Below are 27,401 nucleotides of genomic sequence, written 5' to 3' on the forward strand. Positions count from 1 at the left end.
AAGACTGAGAGGAAAAATAGCTGAAAAAGTGAACTGAACTGGTTGTTATACCAGTCTTGAGAAGCACTTTTGAGTTATTGATCAGACTAAATTCTACCCTTTCTAAGCTTTCTTAACTCACTCTTAGAGAGACTAGATTCCAGAGAGACCACAGAACTACTGTGCTTATCCCTGTGAATTAGAGAATATTGTTTTCTGAAAGGGGAAACATTGAGTTACCGCTAATGAATTTGACTGGTTGTGAAAATCAGTTTGGGTAAGTTACAAGGCATCTCTTTCCTACATCAGGTAGGTTTTCTGTTGCCACTGTTCATTGCCTCACCTCTGCAGCTAGTCCATAAGCCCAGTCTTAGAACTACCTCCCAGCTCGTGTTGTATCTTCAATGTATCGTGAAGTTTATACTAGAATATTCATTTGGTTCCTAGAATAGAAAGGCTTAATGCCTTCCTGGTAAAGCAGAATGAGTCTTTTTTTTTTTTTTTTTCCTATTGCTTTGTTGATCATAGAGTAAGTTTAACACTTAGAACTTGAGGAGTGACATTAAGAAAATCAAGTCAATATAAAAGGGGAGATGACAGGTTGGGATGGCATTGGAGACACTGACTCAGCATCCACAGACTCGGGGAGGGGAGGGGCACTGAATCAGGATGCTGGAGAGCTCAGCATTCATCCATTTGGACCTGCAGCAAGCTGAACTCACTTTTTATCTATAGAGTCTCCAGTTTTGATTTTCCTTTATTTCCCAGGATTCTTTGAGGGTAATGACAGAAGCTCCTCTAACTGCTTCACCACACACACCCCCGCCCCTATTAACAATTTTAGTGGTTCTGTGCACATCACCTGGGAAGACAACACCTGCAGAAGTCTAGGACAGTGATTTACAAACTCTTCAGCTGCTTACCCACAGAGAGAATTTTGAAAAACTACGCACCCCCATATACAGTTTAAAGTTAACATCTAAAAATTTTCACCATAAATTCAAATCGTTGCAAAAGATATAGTTTCTGGCACAATAACATTTTAAAATTGAACTGTTCCAACACACTTTGGAATGATTCCAATATCCTCTAAGCACTACAGCTCTTTGAAATGTACCTGACAGGGTCATTATGAAGACCAAGGACTTAATAGCTGACAGTGCCCTGCACATGATAAACAGTATGTATTTGCTGTTTGTGTGTATGTATAGAAAGGTGGAAAGGGGTGGTAAGATGTTAGCAGTTAATCTTAGGAGGGGTTGTAGCAGGTGATATTTTGATGTCCCACACCGCATCTCCTCAGCCCATGTTTGAGTTCACACACCCCTGTGGGTCACAGTTTCTGCTGTGCTGAAGACTTTACATCTCAAATGGTGTACTGCTCTGCTTCCCTGCTGGAGAGCTCTCTCCAGCTCAAAGGAGTTTACTAACACTGATGCCTAGACACAATGTGGAGCCTGAGGCCATTGACTTCCTCAGGGTCAACGCTCAACCAACGGGAGACAGGAGGCAGTGGGAAAAAGCCCCAGTCACCCCTGTCCTCTGGTGAGACAACTGTGAAATGTGTTATACAATTTCCCAGACGGTCCCCAGCAGGACTGAGCCCGGGTGGCCCACTGTCTTAGTAAAGCACACATTATTGCTGTTTTTTCCTTTACCTGTCTTTTCAAAGTAAATAAATAGATTTTTTTTATAGCTCATGTGTTGGTTTATTTTAAGAAAACGTATGTTATATATATTTTTTAATCCTTCAGTTTGTCTGATTAGCTTTTTACCTTGACCTTATATCAGAAAATTACATTTCAGATTTAATGTATGGAATTCCAAAAGGCCACATCCATGTGTTCAAAATAACTTTTTTTTAAAACATCTTTATTAGAGTATACTTGCTTTACAGTGGTGTGTTAGTTTCTGCTTTATAACAAAGTGAATCAGCTATATATATACATATATCCCCATATCTCCTCCCTCTTGTCTTAGAGGGAGGAGATATGGGGATATATGTATACATATAGTCTCCCTCCCACCCTCCCTATCCTACACCTCTAGGTGGTCACAAAGCACCGAGCTGATCTCCCTGTGCTATGTGGCTGCTTCCCACTAGCTATCTATTTTACATTTGGTAGTGTATATATGTCCATGCCACTCTCTCACTTCGTCCCAGCTTACCCTTCCCCCTCCCCGTGTCCTCAAGTCCATTCTCTACGTCTGCGTCTTTATTCCTGTCCTGCCCCTAGGTTCTTCAGAACCATTTTTTTTTGTTTTAGATTCCATATATATGTGTTAGCATACGGTATTTGTTTTTCTCTCTCTGACTCAAAGTAAATAAATAGATTTTTAAAATATGTTTTAGAAAAGCATCCCCATGGTATGGCTGGCCATTGTTCCTGGCTGTGTGCTCCAGAGCCTGTTCTGTGGCTCTCCTAGAGATTCTATAAGCTATGGAATGTCCCTTTATAAATCTATTTCTGCTTAAAAACAAGTCTTTGGTATCGAGTGTGTTTAGTAACAAGTACAGGAGAGTGGTTCTGAAGGGGTAGTCACTCTGTCACTTAAGGACACCTAAACCCCTCTCAGTCTCTCTACTTTTCCTGTTGCTACCATGAATTTGGTGGCTTATCATGGCACCGATTATTATCTTACAGTTCTAGGTCAGAGGTCCAATATAGATTTCACAAATCGAGGTGTTGGCAGGGCTGCATTCCTTTTTGGAGGCTTTAGAAAAAGGCTCCCTACCCTGACTTTTCCAGCTTCTAGGGGCAGCCTGCATCCCTTGGCATGGGGCCCCTTCCTCCATCTTCAAAGCCAGCAACAATGGGTTGAGTCTTTTTCACATGGCATCTCTCTGGTCTTCTCTCTGCCTTCCTCTCTCACTTTTAAGGACTCCTGTGATTAGATTGGCCCCATCTCAAGATTAGCTGATCAGCAACCTTAATTGCACCTGCAACCTTAATTCTCCTTTGCCATGTAAGGCAACACATTAGCAAGTTCTGGGATCAAGATGTGGACATCTTTGGGCGAGCCATTGTTCTACCTATCAGAGCCTCGGGACAGCTTGACTCCCATCAACTGACTCTACGGATGACAGGATCACCTAGGAGGAAGCTGTGGCTTCCCAAGCCCGTATGTTTCCAGGCCCTTTCCTGAGAAATGAAGACAGCCGTCTACCAGTGGCTTAAACAAGAACTCTTGAATGCAAATAGGAAGAGCAGGCAGTGGCTTAGAACTCTTCAAATTTAGGCTTAAGTAGAGAGACTTTTATATGTTCCCAGGTTTATACGTCCCCTAAAATAAGGAAATGAGGTTTGCATTCCTAGGTTCACAGGATATAATACAGTTTATTCACATGCTGACTTGACCCAGTTTTGAGGGCCTGCCTAGAGGCCAGTCACTTCCCCTTCCTGAGCTGTCAATTAAGCCCACACCCCAACCACATGCCCTATCAGGTGCTCATACTCCAGGCTGCTGTATATCACACTGGTCACTACAGGACCAGGTACCATACAACCAGGGACCACAGCCCCTATGGCCCAGAGCTTGCTGAAGTTACTCAAGTCAGCCAATACTAAGCCTTCTTACCCAATTTTTTTTTTTTTCCCGGTATGCGGGTCTCTCACTGTTGTGGCCTCTCCCGTTGCGGAGCACAGGCTCCAGACGCGCAGGCTCAGCGGCCATGGCTCACGGGCACAGCCACTCCGCGGCACGTGGGATCTTCCCGGACCGGGGCACGAACCCGTGTCCCCTGCATCGGCAGGCGGACTCTCAACCACTGCTCCACCAGGGAAGCCCCTTCTTACCCAATTTTGCCTGTTCCTTCTCACAGAATCCACACTAAGGTGCTTGCCCATGGTTCCACTTTCTCCTTTGCTTGTGACTGGCCCCAGTGTTTCCCCCAAGTGGCCCTGCATGCCTCACTGTTTCTCCCCAGGGAGCTGCGATTATGACAAAACTGTAACACTCTTTCCGGTTGCTTTCATGATCCACGTCTGGCCTCACTCAAGGTAATAGGGTTAAAACACAGGGTAAGTGTGTTTAATTGATTTTTCTCACTTTAAAATTTTGATTGATTTTTCTCTCCACCAAAGGTTCACAAGAGACCTTTCTCAATGGGTTCAAGACTAATTTTAATGCAAGAAAGGGAAGTCCAGAAAGGCCTGAGGCAACTCTGCTGAGGGCATCCCTCTATTCTCTCACCCCTAATGCCAAGAGACCTGCTTGGGCCACTCCATAGCAGATGGCAGCAGAGAAAGTGCAAGGAAGGGTACTGACTGCAAAGCTCTTCCTTTGGAGCTGTCTTTTGATTGGTCCGGAAACCAGCCTCCAGGGTAGGAACAGGAATTCTGACTGGAAGAGACAGCTTCCCCTTTACAAATAACCCATAACTTTCCCCTTGATTGATGAGAAGGAGGCCAGGCTTACTTTTATCTCAGGCAGGTCATGTTGAAGAAATGTTAATGATGTCATCAGGTGATGGATTTTCTCATACCTTCACTCACTGAACCGTGCCAGATCTATCAAGCCCCATGCAAGGTGGATAGCAGAACACAGAGCTTGATTGCAGAAACGGTTCCCTTATAATCAACTTGCAGAGTAAGTGTAATGTGGTGATGGGGACGCATGACGGGACAGAGCAAAAGTCCTGAAAGTGGTGCCCATGAGCCTGATCTAGCCTACGGGGGTATGTGTGTGTGTGTTAAGCTCACACATAGCTTCTTACTGGTTTTTTTTTTGCTAATTTTCCCCAACATTTTATTATGAAAAATTTCAAATGCACAGCAACACTGATTCATTAACATTTTACTAAGCTTGATGTATCACATATCTATCTTTCCATCCATCCCTCCATCCATCCATTAATCCATCTTATTCTTAGTTCATCTCAAAGTAAATTGCAGACATCCGTAAACTTCCTCCGAAATACTTCAGGATGATTGTCATTAACTAGAGTTCAATATTTGTTAATAGATTTTTGTATATAATTTACATACATTGAAATATATACTTTTTCAAGTGTACATTCACTAGGTTTTGACAAAGGCATATATCAGTATAATCCAAACCCTATGAAGATACAGAATATTACTACCATGCCTGAAAGGGTACTCACTCCCTTCCCAGTCAGTCCCTGCCCTCATCGTGGGTTAATTTTGCTTGTTCTAGAATTTCAAATAAATGGGCGTATGGCAATATGAAAAAAAACAAAAAACAAAAACAAATGACCCCAAACTGCTTCTCAGACCCATGATGCTCCAGCAAGTCTTTCCGTTCCCAACAAAACTCCTGAATTTCCTTCACCATCGCAAATGCTACACCATCTGTCCCAAACTTCCAACCTTTCCTCTCCAGCTTACAAATCACAGTCCCCTTTCCACTCATGTGCCCTGACTCTCTCCAGCATCGTCTCCACACTCGGGGGGAGCAGAAAGCTGGATCCGTGTACACATCTGGGCAACCAGCCTATGAATGGGAAGCCCTCCCCATCCCCATTCCCCTCCTATCTCACTCTGTCCCATTCTCCCCCTTTCTCTTTCCCAGGATAGTTTCTTCTCCCTCATTTTTCTCCTACCCACTCAAGCAAGGGCAGCGGTAGATTCCACCCAGAGGCATGGACCTAGGAGAAATACAGACAAAGCACTTTATTCTTCTGGTGGAGGGAAGTAGAGGGATGTAAACTTTGTCTACCCCTGTGTCTCTGCCCTGCTCTGAAGGAGAAGTGGTGCAGCTGTGTTGAATCTGTTGTTTGAGGACTGCTATAGAAATTCTCATTAATACTCAGAGTAATTTCCTTGCCCTAGTCTTGCTTCCAGCTGAATTCTTAGTGGGAATGCCTGTGGTCTCTATGGGAAGATTCATACATAACACTTTGTTTCTGATGAGGATCGAGGTTCATCCTGCTTCTCCTTCCAGGTCTCCAAGTCCAGCTCTGGGATCCCCACAGCCTCACATAGAAAGAACCACTCCCTCCCCATGTGTCCCCTGCCCCAGTGACTCTTCCCAAAGCAAATCCCAGCCAGTGTTCTGTGCTCTGTTCATGCCCTTCTCTGACCTGTGGGGCTGAGCTTTGGGCTCATACATGCAGCAGAACCCTAGAAGCCACTATAATTCAACATAACTCAAAAGCAAAATGAAGAGCCCAGTGTAAGATCTACACTCAAGAAACACCTGTTGCTTGAGCTTAGTTTAAGTGCAACGTTGTTCCAACTCATTTCTAACTTTCAAAATGGTTTCTTTCTTCCCAACACAAGATGTGGGAACATTTCTCAGGTTAATTAGCTACCCATTTCACTGCCACTTCTGGGTTACCAGAAAGTACGTGCAGTTCTTTCTCCTTCAGTCACTGTGATTGTTTCTTGAAGTCCCAACTCAGATCCTGCCCCCCTCCCCACACTCACCCCCTTCCCTGGGCGGGGAGCTGGAAATGGGGGAGAGTATTGCTATGGTTAAGAGCTGAGTGCATTCAGCTAGCTCCACTGCCAACTCTGTAACCTTAGGTCAGTTTGCTTAACCTCTCTGAGCCTCAGTGACCTAAAAAAATGGGGCTGATGATAATAGTACTGATACTATTTTCTGCACTAATGATTTCTATACTAATAATAGTATGATATTATTTTTGCACTAATTTATGTCCTACAGTAATAATTTTTTTTTTTTTTTTTTTTTTGCCGCACTGTGTGTCTTGTGGATCTTAGTTCCCTGACCAGGGATTGAACCCAGGGCCACAGCAGTGAAAGTGCCGAGTCCTAACCACTGGACCACCAGGGAATCCCCCACCTACAGTAACAATTAATGACTTCAGCACTATAATAATAGTACTGATACTATTTTCTGTACTAAGAATTTCTACACTTTAATGATTTCTGTACTAATAATACAGATATAATAAAAAGTCTGTGCTACTAATAATTTAATAATAATAATTCTGTATAATTTCTATGCGAATAATATCTGTACTAATAATACTAATAGTTTTCCATAAAATGGGGTGAATAATACTACTGATCTAAGAGAGTTACTCTAAGCATTATATGAGAAAAAACAGGTGAGATATACAGAGCATGACACAGAGTGGTGCTTAATAAATGCTAGCTATTATTATTGTTATTGTTGTTGTTGTTAGGCTTCTAGCCAGTCTCCCCAGAGCTCCTGCACCAGAGAAGCCTATGAATAAAACTTAAAACTGCCTTGCTTATTTGCAGCACCATGGATGGACCTAGAGATTATCAAACTAAGTGAGGTGAGTCAGACAGAAAGACGAACACCGTCTATCACTTATATGTGGAATCTAAAAAAATGATACAAATGAACTTATTTACAAAACAGAAATCAACTCACAGACATAGAAGACAAACTTATGGTTCCTGAAGGGGACAGGTGTCGGGGGAGAGGGATAAATTAGGAGTTCAGGATTAACAGATACACCCTACTATATATACAATAGATAAACAACAAGGACCTACTGTCTAGTGCAGGAAACTATATTCAATATCTTATAACATGTGTGTATATATATATATATATATATATATATATATATATATATATTCTTTTTCAGATTCTTTCCCATTATAGGTTATTATAAGATGTTGAATACCATATATATATATGTGTGTGTGTGTGTGTGTGTGTATATATATATATATATATATATATATATATATATATATATATATACACACACACACACACACACATATATATATAGCCTTACCCCAGGGGCTTCATGAGCCCATGTGCTGCTTTTCCACCTGTGGAGAGAATTTGTTCCTGGTGAGAAGAGAAATGGGTATGAGAGGGGTTGGAATGGACCGCATGGTCATGAAGCAGGGGCTTTGTTCTCTCTCTGGGTGGAATGGGAATTTCATTCAGAGGAACAGGAGGAAAGAAGGGGTTCAGCTCCCTCGTCTGTCTCTCCACCTTGGAGAGGAACTTAGGCCTTTGCCCCAGAGAAAGACATCTCAGGAGTAACGGAGGGTCCAGAAGCAGTAGAGCAAGATAACTAGAGAGAACCCAGGGTCTGGAGCAAAAATAAATATTGCAAGTTTTTATGGCCATAGTGGGTGGATTTGGGGTGGAAATGAAAGGAGTTAACTCTTTGCTATTGTCTTCCTCGCTTCCACTTTCAGGGAGGAGCTTCCTTACCGGGTAGGAGCCGGGCTGGTGTGCCGTAGGTTGGCTCTCTGGATTACGTTTTTTCAATGAGATTTGTAGGGCTTCATTTCACTCTCTGTATTTTATTTAAAATAGAACCATTCCTGAAACTATTTTGAGTAGAAGTTCATGAATTAATATCGATTCCCCATGTTTTTAGAAATAAAAGAACAGAAAAATCAACATGTATGATTCCCCCACTTTGGTTTTCTGCTTCAAGCCTGGCAGTGCCCAGGTCTGTTTCCTCAGAAGCCAGGAACAGTTAACAAACACACTTTCCCTCCAGGCCTCCTGCAGAAGTGGACGTACAATATCTTCCTTCTTGTGTTCATCCACAACACACCTCTGAACTGAATGTTGAGAACTAATAAACAGTCTTCACAAAACAAATAGTTTTCCATAAAAGATAATGCAGGATGATTTCATTTATACAAAGTATCTAGAAAAGCAAATTTGTAGAGACTGAAAATAGATCAGCAGCTGCCTAGGGCTGAGGGTAGGAGGGGGATTACCTGAAAATGGTCATGAGGAAATATCTGGGGCAGTGGAAATGTTCTGAAACTGGAGTGTGGTGACGGTTGCATTGAATCTCAAACTTACAATGGGAGAATTTTATGACATATAAATTATGCCTCAATAAAGCTGTTTAAAAAAAGGTAGTGGGCTTCCCTGGTGGCGCAGTGGTTGGAAATCTGCCTGCCAATGCAGGGGACATGGGTTCGAGCCCTGGTCTGGGAGGATCCCACATGCCGTGGAGCAACTGGGCCCGTGAGGCACAACTACCAAGCCTGTGCGTCTGGAGCCTGTGCTCCTCAACAAGAGAGGCCGCGATAGTGAGAGGCCCGCGCACCGCGATGAAGAGTGGTCCCTGCTTGCCACAACTAGAGAAAGCCCTCGCACAGAAACAAAGACCCAACACAGCCATAAAGAAATAAATAAATAATTTTTTTAAAAAAAGGTAGTGTAGGTAACTAACTGGTTTAAATTGGAGTGCCAAATAACACAGTGGTTAGTTAGTAACTACATTATGATCCTGGTTATTTGCAAACCATGTGAGTTGGAGAAAATGACTTCCCATCCCTCAGCCACAATCTCCCCACGTGTAAAATGGGAGATGACAATGCATATCTCTAAAGCAGAATACCAATTAAATGGGCTAACTTGCAGAAAGCATTCAGCTCCGCAGCTGGCACAAAGCCACTGCTTCTTGAATATTATATTTTATCCCAGAACTAGGAATGTGGGGATAGCCTACAGGGAGGTTTGAGGGTTGTTTCTTACTTTGGAGGGAAGTTCACTCTGGATATTTTAATGAGAATGATCTGGAAAGATCTGCTGTGACACTGTTTCCAGCTTCTTAGACCCACCAATGCCTCTGTGTCCAATGGTTCCACAGTTCCACACTCCCTTTCCAGGCATCCCTGGACATTCTTTCACCTCGTCCTGGGTCAAGTTGTGAAAGTAAGAGGAATGAGATTTGTTACCAGGCACACAGAACAGATGCTCTGGGATCCTTGGTGACTGTCCCAAGCTGACTGTCCTATGAGACGCTCTAAGGGAGACGTGATCTGGGCAACAAGATGTGCACAAGGGTCCTTATCTCCTGAGAGATGCCTAGATGAGCCCAGAAAAGTCAAATCTGATTTGACTGCTGGGATCAAAATAGAATAACTGGGATTTGCTTCTAGAAAGAGGCAGTGTGGGAGGAAGGGGCGGAGTTCCAAGACCAGTTGGGAGGGCTTGTTCTTTCCTTGCATGTGGAGGACACTTTGTTCTAAAGTGTTCAGGGACAAGGATGAACAGAATGAAGTAGTAGTCATTCTTGCACGAGAGGCATATAGTTGCACCACGCACACCTTCACATTTCCCATTCTCAGTCTGTTCTTGGCAGGCTGACCTGCTCATTTATTCATTCAACATACATCTACCAAACTCCTGCTATAGGCTCGGGGCTATGCTAGACAAGGTTCTTGCCCTCAGAGACCTTATCTTCTAGTGGGAGACACAGACGGTGAGCAGGAAATGAAATGATCTATACATGAGTGCTAACGAGGGTAGGGTAGGCAGGAGACAAGGTGGCTGGTTTAGATCAGGTGATCAGGAAGACCTCTCTGAGGAAGTGACAATTTAGCAAAAGCTTGAGAGACCAAAAGAAGCAAAGATCTGGAAGAAGGGCATTCCTGGCCAAAGAAAGAGAATGTGCAAAGGCCCTGGGGCAGGTGTGAGTTCTATGTGTTCAAGAAGCAGAAAGAAAGCAGTGTAGCTAGAGTGGAGTGACAGGAAGTCACGGTGGTAGGAGATGAGTTCAGGTTGGTGGTCAGGGCCCACACCTGTTGGCCTCACTGGCCACAGGAAACACGGGTTTCATTCTAGATGTGATGGGAAGCCGTTTGGAGTGTTTGGGGACAGGGGAGACAGGTGATGTGATGTGTAGAAGATTATTCTGGTTGTGTAGCGAACAGAATTCCAGGTGCAGGAAATTTCTCACTAAACTACTAGTACAAAATTCCACACCAGAGTGAACAGCCCCTTCTACCTGAGACAGCAAGGCAAAAAGCACACACACAATGTCTTATAACTGGCATCTCCTACTCTCCATGTACCTGATGTTGTCGTACTTGGCAAGTCAAAAGTAATTTTTAAAACTCTGATGGTTTGACATTTGGAATATTGAAAGCAATCTGGAAAATCCTGATAGCCAGTGTTTGTCTCCATCACTAGGTGCAGAAACAGATTGTCAGGATGGATTTCAGTAAGATCAGCGGAGTGAGTGTATCTGCGTAGATCAGCTCATCTGTAGCACCATTAATAAGCATTTGGTGATATACTCTTTAGCAGACTCTAGCAGTGAGTCTATACTGATTAGTTCACCTTTTTCCCCCAGAGCCTTACAGAGGTCAAATACAGTGTGATGGTGTTTCATACCGTTACACCAAGGGTTTCTGCTTTAACTGGCTCACCTGTTACTGATAAAGGCTTTAAAGTATAAACAAAAGTAATAATGGCCAAGAGCTAGGTAGAAGTACAAAACCTGGACACTATCTTAGAAATCTGAAATAAAAATAATTGCAGATTATCAGTAGAATAAGGTCCAAATGTCTGGACCAATCTGATAATCTTATAGGTTGAGGTCCTAATTATGCTGTATTTTTGGACTTTTCTTAAGCCAGCAGAAGCTTCAACAATAACTCTTATCAGAAGGCAAATGTTCATTAATTTAAATGACCCATTAATTTGCCATGTAATAGTCCATCTGATTCTCTTTTCCAGCTCCAAAAGCACAGTCACATGCCCCAGCTTGGAACAAGAATCTCTTGTTCAGGGCTCCAGCCAAAGGACTCCACAAAGTAGCCTCACTCCCCAGAGTATGGCCACGAGGATTTATGCAAGTTTAGCCTCTAGCACAGGGGTCAGAGAGTCCAACTTGGAAATATCCATTTATGAACAGTCATCAGAAAATTCATGTAAAAAAAAAAAAGAAAATCAAAATAATAATGCCGCAGGAACTCAAATAAAATGACTTCTCTCCCTTCCATTACATGAAACCTTCTTTCCCCCCTGCAACTGATTGTGCTTGTATTACTCTGTTTAACAACCTTCCGCCTACCTGGCTCCAGGGGTCACACTGTAACCAATGTAGCAGGGTTCTCCTTTTCCCATAACTGATAAGGAGAAAGGGAAAGGGTAGAAGTTTCGTGCTCAACCTTGAACTTGCACTGAGGCAATGTGGCTGGCACATCTCCCAAAGAGGATCTGTGGCACCAGCACCACTGGACAGAAACCAGATTTGCCAGACTGGTGTGAGGCCAGACTTGCCTATTTGACTGGCTGGAAGTTTCTCTCAGACGATGTTCAGCAAAAACCAAGTGTTTCCCGGAGGTAACATTGAGATAGTTTTTGCTGAAGCTGTTTTTCTGGTTATGTGTCAGCTCCTGGGAGTAATTTGGATGAAACTTGTAAGAAATATATTTTCAAGGCCTGAAAACACAAAATTTGCCGTATTTAAGGTAGGCTTCCTAATGATGGTATTATGAGAACCCAGTGCAAACCTGGCCTCCTGGGCTCCATTTTGGTCAACCCATAATATTCAGGAGTTACATCATTTCTCTTTCCAAACTCCCAATGGCATTTCCCAGTAACTGTACTTTTGAAATGAAAATGCAGGTGGCAGAGTAAGTATCAAGTTAATGATATTTCGCTCAAAATCAGGATGGTGAACTGACTTCCAAGTATGGGTTTTGGTGGGGATGACAGGAATAAACTTCAGAGAAAGGTAAGATGTTATGGACTTTCCATCTCACCAACTGCCCTACCCTAAAATACTGTCTCCTGCAGAGTAGGTCTTGATATAATGCCCTATGTGTTTATGAACCCCTCTCTAAAATTTTTGTGTCCAGTCCTTACGCCATTCCTGGATAAGATCACATGAACTAGCCTTCATGGCAGAGTCTTTCAGAGCCTAGTAGCTAAACTGGGGGAAGAGAAGCTTAATACCTTCCGCAGTTTCATAGCACACCCGCCTCCCTCCAGCCTGAGTCAGGGGGCAAGAAGGGACTACATAGCACATCCAGCTCCAGGGTATCAGCTCAGCTTCTAAGGCCCTCCCACATCCCTTCCAGATCCGAAGTTCTGAATTCCTGGCCTGCAGAGCTGCCCTGTCTCACGGTTGGGTCCACACCACTTGAGAAGGGTCAGAAGACTTCAGGGTGATACAGTTCGTCCCCATGCCCCCAACAGAACTGACTGCACCTGAACCACAGGTGCAGAGATAGAAGGCATGGTGGCCCTTCTCCAGGCCTTGGTCATCTTTAACTACCCTCCTCAGATTCCCCCTCTGCCTCCCAGCCTAGGTATCAGGAAAGGTTATCTGTGACCAAACAGGGAAACTAACAATTCCTGCTGATATGCTCTGCCTTTAAAGGTCCTCCCCTTGGTGCTCATCCCAACAGTTCAGAAAGTTGCAGGGAACAGAGGGGCACTTTGCGTCATGTAAGAAGCTGGCCAAAGGGCACCAAGGGGTCAGGGTGGACCATGGTCCACTGAGCTCTCCCAATACCCTGTTCAGCAGAGGGGACTGAGGTGGCATAAATAACATTTAGAAGTCATGAAACCCACTCCCTACCCCCTAGCAGCACTGGCAGTTAATAAATAGTGACCTTGACCTTGAATTTCCCCAAATCATCTAGGGGAAGACGTAAAAAGATTATCAGTTAGGAGTGGACTGTTTGGCAACCCCGTTTTCTGAAAAACACATGGAACCCCAGAATTCTGGCAAGGAACTCTAAGGAGTCCAAGAATTCTAAATTCAAACCTGGACTTCCAGGTTGCCTGAGGTATTTTTGTCAAGGTAGGAGGACAGAACATATTTTATTTAATGATTTGTTCGCTTGAGTTATAATATTTAGACATATGGTTTGTGGGCCTCCATTTGTGCTCTTGTCTTGGGGCCTACCACACCCCACGCCCCAGCCGGCTACCTTCTGGGAGAGAAGCCTTCACAGCCCACACAGCTCAGTGGTCCAGCTGAACCCACATGCTAAACGGCCTCGCATCTGTCCTACTCTTCAAACTGCCCTATTTTAGCTCCTAAGAGCGGTTAGTGGTTAGATCATACAGGCCATTGAGTTAAGGATTCATCCTTATGGCCACATGTTTTGGACAAACCCTGTATTAGTTTCCATGTCTGTGTTGCTTAGGGCATTAAGAATATACATTTTATCTAGTTCTAGGGACCATTACATCAATCTAACTGAACCAGGAGCCTTGGAGACATGCCTGAAAAAGATGAGGTGGTCCATATTTGGATGACAACCTGATTTTCTTTTTACCGGGCAGCGCGTGCCGGCTGAGGAAGAAGAGAACAATATCAGGCACAGCAGGCCCCAGAAGGCAACTTGGGGGGAAAAGGGGATGAAGCAACTGACTGCTAGGAGAGAGACTTTTTTTTGTTTTTTGTTTTGGCCGTGCCACAAGGCATGAGGGATCTTAGTTCCCCGACCAGGGATCGAAACCGTGCCCCCTGCAGTGGAAGCTTGGAGTCTTAACCACTGTCCCTAGGAGAGAGATTTTGAAGAAAGATTAGAGGTATATACAGGTATTTTTAGGGAAATTTTCTATATGTTCTGAGGAGCTTGCCTAACTTTCCGTAAGAAAAGTCAGTGAACTCTCCATTATTCGAGACTGTTTAGGAATTTGGATTTGTTTCTTTGTTTTGGAGAAGGGTGACCGAGGGAGGGGACCCAGTGCCGAGTCTGGCCTGAAGATGACCTTGGAGTGACAACAGGAGCTACAAAGGGCCCATTCAGGTTAACTAAGTAAAAGTTTCTCTTTCCCCAGAGCTGACTGTGTGAAGGCTTTAAAGGACCTATGTGACGACCATATAGCTGAGACTGGACCCGGGGCGGTGGCCACAGGCTCATTCGGGGCTTCCTGGAAGATGAACTAAGAGAGGGATAAGCAGTGTGTTTGGCCCTGGTCCACCACACTCTCTGCTTTTAAGTATGTGCTTTGGTTGTTTTCTTTTCTGTTTTCACTATAAAAGTGAAAATGAAAATGCTCCTGAAATAAAATGTGGGAAATATATAAAAAGTTAAAGGAAAAGAAAATCATCCATGGTCCTGCCACCTGAATCCCATTAATGTAAACATTTGTTATATTTCCTTCAAGGCTTTATTTTTTGTTCCTTGTATAGGTGGTGTGTGTGTGTGTGTGACAGAGAGAGAGAGGGAGGAAGGGGGAGAGGGGGAGGGAGAGAGAGAGAGAGAGAGAGGGAGAGAGAAAGAGAGAGATCGAGAGAGATTGATTTTAACATAATTGGATCCAGTTCCCTAAAGCACTGTTTTCAAGGCAACTGGATTAATGTGATTTTAAAGTACTAAAATGAGTCATTTTAGGATTACTGAGCAACTTCATGAGGTTTGGTGTAAACAAAGTTGATTTTCCTTTATCCTGTCATCAGGAATTATCTACTCTAATCTTCAGCTGCTCTTCCATGGTCCATGTTCAGTGGAAAGGATAGCAAGATACAAACAAAGAGATGTAAAGGTAAGAAATACAACTAAGGCACATGTTATTATGACTTCAACACTTAAATTATTACACAAACCTGAGTCCCTTAATCACAAGAGACCTATTTATGATTAAGGATAAAGAGGTTAAGAATCATGTTTAATCATTTGAATTTTCTGCTAAGTCTCGCCATAAAATGGATTGGGATTCAATTTTTGTGGCACAAGTAACTTCATATTTACTTGGTGACTTTTCTCAAAGATGAGCAGTGGATGAGATCTGACAGATCTGAGGATGGAATATCAACAGTATATAAGAAGCATTGTAAGTTGCATTTTCCATTGAGCAAAGACTGGGAATCCAAATTCATTTTGCCACAGTTCCAAAGAGACAAAAATGGACTCCCAGCTCATTATTTTCTCAATGAGTTTGAGAAAATGTCCTGGGGAGAAACATTTCCAGTCAACTCTATAAGCTTTCATACCCCTAGGCTTTTGCTTATGCAGATCCTAAAACCAAGAAGATCCTATGCTAATTCACCATCTTTCTAAATCAATATTTAAGGGCAGCCAGCCCAAATGTCACCAAATATAGAGGAAGCCCTTCTATATTTTCAAAGTATTTGTTTGCATGATCCCTATTTAGCCTTTGTATTATTCTGCCATATGGAACAATGTATTTTGCTTGATAATATTTTAAAACGTTCCCGAGTAACATGTTTACAGCGGTTCAAAAATCAAGCAATATAAGCCAGCATTAAAAGGTCCAGAAATAATAAATGTTAGCAAGGGTGTGAAGGAAAGGGAACCCTCTTACACTGTCAGTGGGAATGTAAATTGGTGCAGCCATTATGGAAAACAGTATGGAGATTCCTCAAAAAACTAAAAATAGAGTTGCCATATGATCCAGCAATCCCACTCCTGGGCATATATCCAGGCAAAACTATAATTCAAAAAGACACATGCACCCCTATGTTCATAGCAGCACTATTTGCAACAGCCAAGATATGGAAACAACCTAAATGTCCATTGACAGATGAATGAATAAAGAAGATATGATATATATATATATATATATATATATCTCCACACCCATGCATACACACAATGGAATATTACTCAGCCATAAAAATGAATGAAATAATGCCATTTGCAGCAACATGGATGGACCTAGAGATTATCATGCTAAGCGAAGTAAGTCAGAATGAGAAACACAAATACCATATGATATCACATATGTGTGGAATCTAAAATAGGACACAAATGAACATATCTATGAAAAAGAAAGAGACTCACAGACATAGAGAACAAACTTGTGGTTGCCAAGGGCAGGGGTGGAGGAGGGAAGCATTGGGAGTTTGGGATTAGCAGATGCAAACTAGTATATATAGGATGGATAAACGGCAAGTTCCTACTGTATAGCACAGGGAACTATATTCAATATCCTGTGATAAACCATAATGAAAAAGAAGATGAAAAAGATTGTATATATGTATAACTGAGTCATTTTGCTGTACAGCAGAAATTAACACAACATTGTAAATCAACTATACTTCAATAAAATGTTTTAAAAATAAAAATAAAATAAAAAACAAAATGTACCCCTCCCCAAAAGAAACAAACAAATCAAGCAATATAAATCGTATCCAGCATAGTCTTTTCCCTGCCCCTGCTCCCACATCTTACAAACACTTCTGTAAGTTTCTCATGCCTTTTCCACAGTTTCTTCATGCAAACATAAACACAAACCTATTATTTCCCCATCCCTGTTTTCTTACACAAAAGGTAGCTTGATATACATATGATTCTTGATATACATACTATTCTGTACTTTGCTCTTTTCATTGTAACTTATCAGTGCATCTTGGAAATCATTCCATATCAGTTCAGAGAGAAATTCCTCATCCCGTTTTAAAAGTCTTTTAAAAATTTAAAAAACCTATTATATGTTGTCTCCTAATATATTTCACCAGTTCCACAAATGATGGTCATTTGGGTTGTTTCCAATCTTTTGCTACACCAATGATGCTTTGTAGACATATGTTAATTTGCATTGGGTATGTACATCTTTGTATAAATTCCCAAAAGCAGAATGGCTGGGTCGGAGACTGGACAATTTTGTAATGTTGCTAGATAGTGCCAAGTTGCTCTCCATAGGGTTTCTAACTGTTTATACTCTCATCAGAAACATAGAAGAGGGCTTCCCTGGTGGCGCAGTGGTTGAGAGTCTGCCTGCCGATGCAGGGGACATGCGTTCGTGCCCCGGTCCGGGAAGATCCCACATGCCGTGGAGCGGCTGGGCCCGTGAGCTGCTGACCCTGCGCGTCCGGAGCCTGTGCTCCGCAACGGGAGAGGCCACAACAGTGAGAGGCCCGAGAACCGCAAAAAAAAAAAAAAAAAAAAAATATATATATATATATATATATATATATATATATATATGAAACCTGTCTCCCCACAGCCGTGCCAACAGAGAGAGAAGGTTTAGGAAAGAATGGTTTGGTATCAAAAGCAACAAGAGGACAATTAGATGAAGACCGCAAAGGCACAGATAATGTCAGACCCGACCTCTCCCCTGAGGTTCAACCAGTCTCTCTCAGAGATACCTAGAGATCTCTCCCAGAGATCTCTGTTAGCTCCAACTGAACATGTCTAACTTGGAATTCACTGACACTGGAGCCTCCTCTCTACTACCAATGGAATCACCATTTTCTGGAGCCTCAGTTTCTACCAATGGAATCACTATTTTCTCACATTTAAAATCTTGTAGGAGAGAGTGTGGGTGAGTAGACTTTCACTTTTTATTTTACAAACTCTGAATTCATATGCTTTATTTTATAATATGAAGTGTATATTTCTTTTGTAATTTAAAACCAATGATCATGTACTGCAAAAAAAATTGGGAGCCTGGTTATTTTTCTTTTGGTTTTTATTTATCTATTCAACCACTTTTTATTCTGTTAGCTGCTTTTTTTTCCCCCTTTTTTTCTGCCAGGTGCTTTTAGTTTAAATAACTTAGCTTTATAAGGAAATTAATCAAGAAAAAACCATTACTTCTACTTTATAAATTATTCCTAAGCATCCCCTTCCCTGGCACCACTCTCATACACACTCCCAGTTTTTAAACTGAAAAGAAATTAAGAAAGAACTCCTAATGAAATGTTTAAGTAATAGTTATTAGAGCTGGGATACTATTTTAGGGCAAATTTGTATAGTTAGAATTTATGATAGCTGCATGGTATTTTTATGTGCTATAATATGCTTTTCAATCCACTGAGGTCCTTTCTATAACAAAAGTGCACATTTATATCCATTTTATACCATTTGGAGCAAAACTGTACTAAAATTACAGAAGCTTTATAATGGTCATAGCTGCTTTTAGAATCACATTCTCGGTCAAATATATAATTCATTTGTTACCAATATCTTATTGAAGCATCCTTTTATGGGAAACTATCATCAACTTTATCACATTTGGCTTTATTTTGGGATTTCCAGGAATTTAATAGAGTAAAAGGGAAAGGCCATCACCTGGTGCCCTTGACCTTTGTCTATTCACTTTTGCACAAATAAGGACACTGTATATTAATGTACCCGACCCATCTTTCCTATATGGCACCAGGCAATAAGCCAGGTAACAAAGGAATATTTTGATGGATCTCACGTGGTTGCTTCCTTCAGGCTCAGCTCACAGATCAGTTCCTTCTGTGCCAACATCTTTCTCAGTCTCACAGCATTTATTCAATTATGTTCGTACTAAGTTGCATTTAGCCTTGTTGCTTTATCAAAATTAGTGAAATATGGGGAAAATATCAATGCAAGCACCAGTCAACAGAAGTATAGTTCTCATAAACTTAGAACAATTGAGACCCAGAAGGAAATCATTAGCTGGTGAATCTTTAGCCTCAATAATGACAACTCATACTGAGAACTCTCTATGCCTTAGTCACTATTCTAATCACTTCACATGACTTAATTGAAATAAATGGTGGAGGTGTCATTACTTCTGTTTTTACAGGTAAAGAAAACTATTCCTGATCCATAGGGAGGTAAACAGCCTGACCCAAATTGGAAAGCTGCCTTTAGGCTTTAACTGGTCAACTCTGCTCAGCTGGGGTGGAGAGCTCAAATTTAAAGAACATCTACCAAATTTTGGAATTACAGCTTAAGACTATATCTAAGAGACAAGGCACAACTAGGAATTTTAGACTGTGTTTTAGCTCTCTGGAAATAGAACTCTCTCCTTAAAAAACACAAATCTGGGGCTTCCCTGGTGGCGCAGTGGTTGAGAGTCCGCCTGCCGATGCAGGGGACACGGGTTCGTGCTCCCGTCCGGGAAGATCCCACATGCCGCAGAGCGGCTGGGCCTGTGAGCCATGGCCGCTGAGCCTGTGCGTCTGGAGCCTGTGCTCCACAACGGGAGAGGCCACAACAGTGAGAGGCCCACGTACCACCAAAAAAAAAAAAAAAAAAAAACACAAATCTGTTTTTGAATTTGATGTATCTAACGTGGTGTGTATTTTGGAGAGTATGTTTTGTATTGAAGTAGGAAGCCCTTGTGTTGTTGTGTATGGTTTTTTTTTTTTTTTTTTTGGCCATGCCATGCGACTTGCAGTATCTTAGTTCCCCACCCAGGGATCGAACTTGTGCCCCCCGAGGTGGAAGCACAGAGTCCTAACCACTGGACCAGGAGGGAATTCCCATTGTTGTGTATGTTTTTGATGTGCATGGAAAGATGTGACTCCCAGGGGGACAGGGCACTTGTCTTACAGTTCTCCAGCACCTACAACAATGCTCAGCAAATGTTTGCTATGGTGGTGAGTGAAAAGAGTAGTGGTTTGGAAACCATGCTGCAACATGCAGACACCCACACCAAGAAGCACTCTATTCAAAGTAAATCCCCCTGTTGATAATGGGGGAGGCTATGCATGGTGGGGGCAGGCGTATGGGAAGTCTGTACTTTCCCCTCAATTTTGCTGTGACCCTAAAACCACTCTAAAAGATAAAGTCTATTAAAAACAAATCCCCCCAAGTTGTAACAATATCTTGAAAAATGTCATCTTAAACACACACACATCTATGTGTATATACAAATAGTTATAAGCATGCATAAACACACATTTCTAAGTGCATGATAATAAATGCAAAACATATGTCACATCTTAAGTATATAAATACATTTATAGGTGTATGACAATAAAGTTGAAATGATGATGATTGTTGCAAAACCTATGCAATTTTTTCTGTTGAAGAGGTGAATGAAACTTCCCTCCTGGCCTCACCAAGAAAACTGTGTATAAATTAAAGTAGCAGACAGTCGCCGTTGGCAAATGGCTGCGTACCCCTAAGTTGGAGTATCCCCTCCTCAGAGACTGTCCCCATTTACCATCTTTTGTTAATAGTGCAGTAGCTCTAGAACACTACCCTTGTGACAACATTTGCTTGCAATGTGACTATACAGATACCTTGTTCAAGCAGAGCCTTACATAGGCTTTCCAGTGACCTATGACCTGGTGGCATGGTTTGAAAGGTTGAGCTGGTTGAGTCAGACTCTCTCTCTCTTTGTTTCCCTCCCTTTCTTTCTCTGGGACTTGAACCCAGAGACTAAGGGGGAAGTTTCCAGTAAGTTGTGGGCAGCACAGCTAAAAGGTGGTTTGGGGGCCTGAGTCAGGATCACGACGAACTAAAGACACTTTGCAAGCTGAAATTATGGAAGGAGGAGCAACTATGAGTAAGTGAGAGAAGCTTGAAGAGACAGAGAAGAACATCCATCCTTGCAGAGAAGCCAGAAAAGGACAGAGAGCATATATAGCCCTATCTTCCTTTGTGTTTTTTTTTTTTTTTTCTGCGGTACGCGGGCCTCTCACTGTTGTGGCCTCTCGCGTTGCAGAGCACAGGCTCCGGACGCGCAGGCCCAGCAGCCATGGCTCATGGGCCCAGCCGCTCCGCGGCATGTGGGATCCTCCTGGACCGGGGCACGAACTCGTGTCCCCTGCATCGGCAGGCAGACTCTCAACCACTGCGCCACCAGGGAAGCCCGGTGTTGTTTTTTTTTGCTGGGCTCTGGGGCATACATTCCTTTAAAATATTTTTCTCACAAAACAACCCATGTGCGTTTTTTTTCTTTCTTTTTTTTTCTCCTTGTTACTAAAGAAGACTAGACTGGAATAGCAGGAGAAAAAAAGTCTCTAACAATGGAGGATATAAAATTTAAAGAAAAAATAGTATAACTGTACAAGTACAGCAGTCCAGGGCCATAAAGTATAGTGGCAAACGGTGGTTCCATTCAATAGTCCCCAAGGACCTCAGTTCAGTATAACCCTGTGCGATAATTGATATTTATAGTGATGACCTTGAGTCTTCAAGCACAGGCTGCTTGATGTTCAGCATATTTTCAAAAGGCAATGAAGCATGTAGAAAAATTTTCCTCCAAGTTAAAAAAAAAGTTTCAGTGTTTAAACAAGGGAAGGCTCACACAGTTATGTGTTATTTTTTTAGTTTGTTAAATGTTTATATTTATTCATACATGCCTTGCCTTGTTCCAGCAAAAATTAAAGATGACTTAAAAGAATACACAAAATCCAATAAGACAGCATAAGTTGACAGTAGGGGGAAGAAGAAAGAAAACCAGGCTGTGGTCACACTATTGATTCAGGAGATTCAGTTATCAGCAAAGCTCCCTTCTGTAGATCACCTCACTCCTTGATAGATCATGGGACACCATAACTAGTATTACTCATTATTTAATCTTTTTTTTTTTTTTTTTTTTTTTGCGGCACGTGGGCCTCTCACCGTTGTGGCCTCTCCCGTTGCGGAGCACAGGCTCCGGACGCGCAGGCTCAGTGGCCATGGCTCACGGCACTAGCCACTCCGCGGCATGTGGGATCTTCCCAGACCGGGGCACGAAGCTGTGTCACCTGCATCGGCAGGCGGACTCTCAACCACTGCGCCACCAGGGAAGCCCTATTTAATCATTTTTAAATCTGGAGAAAGGTCAGGGCTTATCTTCTGAATGTAAAAATCAAATTGACACTGGAAGAAAGAAAGAAAAGAAAAGATTGGCTTGTATCAGAGAAAATATAATCATAAATTTATATAAACGTGCACTTAGTAAGCTGTCAATCTAAACATATGTTTAAGTAATTCCTGTTCTTTTATTTTGGTAAAATAATTGTGATAGCAAAAAAGTTATATTAATCAGAAGTAGCATCAGGGACTTCCCTGGTGCAGTGGTTAAGAATCCGCCTGTCAATGCAGGGGACACGGGTTCGAGCCCTGGTCCGGGAAGATCCCCCATGCCGTGGAGCAACTGGGCCCGTGCGCCACAGCTACTGAGCCTGTGCTCTAGACCCTGCGAGCTACAACTACTGAGTCCACATGCCACAGCTAAGGAAGCCCGCGCGCCTAGAGCCCACGCTCCGCAACAAGAGAAGCTGCCGCAACTAGAGAAAGCCCGTGCACAGCAACGAAGACCCAACGCAGACAAAAAGAAAAAGATAGGGCTTCCCTGGTGGCGCAATGGTTGAGAGTCCGCCTGCCGATGCAGGCCATGTGGGTTCGTGCCCCGGGCCGGGAAGATCCCACATACCGCGGAGCGGCTGGGCCCGTGAGCCATGGCCGCCGAGCCTGCGCGTATGGAGCCTGTGCCCCGCAACGGGAGAGACCACAACAGTGAGAGGCCCGTGTACCGCAAAAAAATATAAATAAATAAATAAATTTATATAAAAAAGTAACATCATATCACATTATCCCACTGTTGAAGTTCTCTGCAATATCCTTTTCACAAATCAATATTAACATATTAGAAGAACACAGAATGTTTGAAGTTGACTTAAACTCTCTATACAAATGTAATTCATAAAAAGGCAAGAATTTTTTTAGAAAACAAACTCATGGTTACCAGAGGGGAAAGGAAGGGAGGGATGAATTAGGAGTTTGGGATGAACAGATACACACTACTATACATAAAATAGATAAAGAACAAGGACATACTGTATAGCACAGGGAATTATATTCAGGATCTTATCATACCTATAATGGAAAAGGATCTGAAAAAGAATATAAATAAATAAATAAATAAATAAATAAATAAATAAAAATAACTGAATCACTTTGCCGTACACCAGAAACTAACACAACATTGTAAATCAGCTATACACCAATTTAAAAAAGAATTAAATAAATAGCAAGAATTTTTCCAGGATCCTGGTTTGGACAGGCTCCTAAGGTGTGCTCCCATTCATACTGGGCCTGCATAAGGGGAAATTTTTTCTAATGGGCATTCCTACTACAGAGTCACTGCTTAGAGGGTAAAAATTTGGGCTTCAGAGTCAGACAAATATATAGATTTGATGCATGGTAGCTGAGTGATATCTTGGGCAAGTTACTTAAAACTCTCTCAACTTAGTTTCTTAACTGCAAACAAAGTTAATAGGGTTGTATGGAAGATGGAATAAGATATTGCACAGTTAGCACTTAGCTCAGTATCTGATACCTACTGAACCTAATAAATGATGCCTGTTATGGTAGAAACAGTGATTACCCAGGACATCTCACATTGATGTGATGCAAGCCTCTCTTTCATTAGTGTGTTGTTAAAGATTTCTGCCCTCATTTTTCCATTAACAAATTTTTCTTTAATTGTACTGTGGTGAACGCATTCTGATGTTCTTTCATGGTACTGACGTGGAAACTCGTTTCATTGCCCTATATTACCTTCTTACTAATTATTTTCCAAAATACATGAGCAGTGATTTTTTTTTTCACTGATGGATTCATATGGGGATTTGAGCTTTGTATTCATCTTGATTTTTTATTTCATTCCTTTTCATTCTGCCCCAGATAAAACGCAGTTAATCATGCCAACTTCTGTATAAAGTCTCATCTGACTAGCTCCATCATGTGTCTAGAATGAGTTTTACAATTTTGAAAGTTGCTTTCCCTTCATTGCTACTCTGATCTTGAGATCATAAGAATAAATATCTGGTAAGATATTGAGTCCTCTGAAAAATAGGTGAAGTCAAGAAAATTGGAAAAACTTTCATTTTAAAAAGTGAGGATTTTTTTAGGGGTGCAACTTGGCAAAAAATCTATGGTGACCATGGTTTATCATTCAAACTAGGCCTGTTGGGAATGCAAGAGGGGTGCACTTTATCATTTCATTGAGATAAAGGCATAAACCGGGCTCCCCCAAGTAAACCAGGATGTATGGTCACCCCAGGCAAAACTGACAAGGTACCTTCCGAAGATGGGGATGGAGCAGGGGAGGGCTTGAAGGGATTCTTCATGAAATTATAGGCTCTTCCACGTCATCACACACTGTATTCTATGCTCAAACTGTGAATTAGTGGGTTTTGCTTTGAGAGTCCAAGAACTTCTGTGCTTTTAGTATCAGACTCAGTTCTAATCCCTATGACTCAAGAAAAACACAATAATAGAGACAAAGATCCAGAGAGGCATAACTAATATGATCAAGAGCTGTGGATCCTAATGTTCTGGCAGTTACCGAATCTTTGAGGATTTGATGAAAGCTATTAACTCTCCCTGAAGAAAAGGGCACACACAAACAGCCTCCAGGAGTTGGCATGCAATTCAGAGGGCCAAGGACCATCTGATCTCACCCAGGGATCTAGGTCTGAATCCCTAATCAGAAGGGAAAGGAAAAAGGAACCAAAATTTGTTGACCATCTTTGCACACATTTCATTTCAGACTTACATCAATCTTTTATAGATAAGGGCGCTGAAACTCAGAGAAATATCAATCTATTTTATAGATAAGGGCACTGAAACTCAGAGAAATTAAGACATTACAGCCAGTTAAGTGGAAAATCCAGACTACAAATTCAGGTTTATGTGCATGAAATCTCATATTCTAAGTACTGCTTAGGCGTAGGCATTAATTTATATATTTATATTTAATCTGGAAAGGAATTATATTACAAAATCATGAAAAATGAACACAAGCAGACATCTTCATCAAAGTCCCACCTACTAGAGCTGGGAACACTTCTGGAAACTGGAAAGACATTATTAGGGCAAATAAAAGTAAGCACTTAAAAAAAAATCTCAAATGCTAATACAACTGACAGATAGTGTCAAGGTAGTTTTAGATAAATCCAAGACTGATAGGTTGGTGATGGATTGTTAAGAGATTTTCAGTGTTGCATATCCTTAGGTTAACCTTGGGGAAAACAGCTACATCTTTGCTTGTATCCCTCAAAGCCCATCTCAGTCTGATTACTAATCAAGGTTGCATGGACAGGATGGTGGTTGAAGCAATGCGTCAATTCCAACCTAAGTAGTGTTTTTTGTGTAACTGGTAAGCTCAGATTTCCCTTTTGGTAACATCTGTTCATTAGTTGTTTTTCTTTCCCGGTGATCCTAGTTCCTCCACCAGGGATTGAACCTGGCGCCTGCAGTGAAAGTGCTAAGTCCTAACCATTGGACCGTCAGGGAATTCCCTGTTCCACTAGTTCTTAAAATGCCTGATTGCAGTTTGAAGCTGACACACCTCTGAGACATGGAACCAGATTTACCTGAGAATAATGTATCACATCTGAATGTATTTAGCCAATGATCACGCCTGTGTGGACCTAGTTCATAATGAGTGTTCAACAGATGTCTCATGGTTTCCTGTCCAGTCTGTGCTACAGAATGCTACCAGATGAATTACCTAAACTATAGCTCCAAATATGGCAGTTCCTTGCACAAAATTACTGTTACTTCTTATTGTATTTGTATCTTTCCTGTAATTATTTATTATTTTAAAATCTATCTTTTGTTTCCCTCCTTCTAAAATTGTAAGCTTGGTGAAGGCAGAGACCACTGTATTCACAGTGGCCATGATGACCTATGGTAGGCATTCAATTACATTTATTTGCCTAACTGTGTGGATGATTACTACGAGAATTTGGTCAGCATGTTTTTTAAAAAAAAAATTTGGTCAACATGATTTTCTTTCAGTTTTTAAGATGGAGATATAATTCACATACTATAAGATACACCCTTTTAAAATGTACAGTTCAATGGTTTTAGTATATTCACAAAGTTGTGCAACCATCACCACCATCTAATTCCAGAATATTTTCACCAATAAGAAAACACACCTATTAGCAACTACTCCCATCCTCCCCTCCCCCAGCCCTTGGCAATCAATAATTTACCAATTTCTGTCTCTATGGATGTCCCCATTCTCTATTTTCATATAAATGGAATCATATAATATGGGATCTTTTTTTCTGGATTCTTTCACTTAATATTTTCAAGGTTCATGTTGTAGCATGTGTTAGTACTTCCTTCCTTTTTAAAGGCTGAATAATATTCCATTCTATGGATACACTACATTTTGTTTACCCACTCTAGACAAGAGGATTTTTAACATCCATTCCAACTCCAGGATCCTTTATTCAAGTGAAGGGCTACCACCAAAGTTCATAAAGTAAATCACAATAAATCATTATGCTTCATAGTTTTTCTGTGCCCTGAAGCTTTCAAGTCTTACCTACCACAGATCCAGAGAGGACCATCCTGTTATAACCAACCAAGTTTACTTCCTGAACCCTGAAAACAATAATATCAGACCCTCTACCTTTATTTCAGGATTCTGCTCCCCCCCCCGCCGGCCCCCCCGCAATCTTCTCCTCACTGCCCACCTGATTTCTTGATTGTAATGCTAATTGCTCTCAACAGATTTGTGTTGACTGAGATTGGATGGCGCATTCTTCCCACACCTCTCTCCCCTGTCCTTGGCCTCCCTGCACGTGCAACTTCTTCACCATCAAAATTCCCCCTTCCCGCCTCCCCCTCAAAAAGCCTTCCTTTGTTTTCCAAGGAAATTCAGGTAAAAGAAAGGGTGGGGGAAACGATATTTTTGACTTTCCTCACAATCCAGACGTTGGAAAGAAAAAGGATTTCCTTTGGGCTGCTGCCACGACTCTGATCTTTTATGCTGATAAAATATTTCCTTCTTAAAAAAAAAAGTTATGGGAAAAATCATACCACTTCAGCTACACTTACTCTAACTTTCGCGTTTAAAAGAAAAAAAAAAAATTGGAAGTTTACCTCTCTTTCACAGAGTGGTTTTCTTCTTACCAGTTCAAGTCATGCCACCGGGAGCTAGCTGGGTCAGCAGCGCTCTTTGGAGGCTGGCGTGGCGGAGGACTACAGGATCCAGAGGGCTTTGGAAACTCCAGCAGCTCCAAGCTTGTTGGCTACTACGGTTTCCCTGAGGAGTGACGCTATGAAAACAAACCCTGATTGGTCAGGCCT

General features: G+C 41.9%; 1 protein-coding gene and 1 pseudogene across 2 annotated transcripts in view; both read right to left on the minus strand.

Annotated features, from left to right (window-relative positions):
• FAM81A (family with sequence similarity 81 member A) overlaps positions 1-27,270 on the minus strand; it is a 134,688-nt gene extending 107,418 nt beyond the window's left edge. Inside the window, exon 1 of one of the 2 annotated variants that reach the window (XM_060097265.1) lies at positions 27,195-27,270. The gene's annotated coding sequence lies outside the window, so the exon portion shown is untranslated. The remainder of the gene's footprint in view (positions 1-27,194) is intronic. The other variant, XM_060097267.1, reaches the window with a different exon arrangement.
• The window catches only part of LOC132488718 (vasculin-like protein 1), a 45,672-nt pseudogene extending 18,373 nt beyond the window's left edge, over positions 1-27,299 (minus strand).
• Positions 27,300-27,401: the final 102 nt, after the last annotated feature.

This window comes from Mesoplodon densirostris, chromosome 4 (assembly GCF_025265405.1).
Source record: "Mesoplodon densirostris isolate mMesDen1 chromosome 4, mMesDen1 primary haplotype, whole genome shotgun sequence".
Taxonomy (NCBI): Eukaryota; Metazoa; Chordata; class Mammalia; order Artiodactyla; family Ziphiidae; genus Mesoplodon; species Mesoplodon densirostris.